The sequence below is a fragment of the Podarcis liolepis genome, assembly GCF_965112155.1.
Source record: "Podarcis liolepis genome assembly, chromosome: 15".
Taxonomy (NCBI): Eukaryota; Metazoa; Chordata; class Lepidosauria; order Squamata; family Lacertidae; genus Podarcis; species Podarcis liolepis.
The window spans coordinates 3,762,686-3,762,903 of record NC_139566.1 but is presented as its reverse complement, the minus strand read 5'-3'; the positions used below and the strand labels follow the sequence as shown (position 1 = coordinate 3,762,903).

General features: G+C 46.3%; 1 protein-coding gene across 1 annotated transcript in view; it reads left to right on the top strand.

Moving 5' to 3' along the window:
• HORMAD1 (HORMA domain containing 1) overlaps positions 1–218 on the top strand; it is a 578,262-nt gene that overhangs the window by 559,789 nt on the left and 18,255 nt on the right. The window lies entirely within an intron of this gene.

Genomic DNA, 218 nt, shown 5'->3' with positions numbered 1-218 from the left:
CCTTCTGTGGCTCCAGAAATGGCAAGCAAGCCACTTTACAATGATGGATGGGGAATCCTTTTGTCAGCCCGAGGGTCACATTTCCTTCTGCATAACCATTAAAGGCTGTACTGTATGAGCACTGGCAAGAGACAAAAGTGGTCAGGGCAACACATGCAAATGTTACCTTTGCACAGTAGGCTACAGTTTCTACACTTACATTTTCCCATCCTCCATCC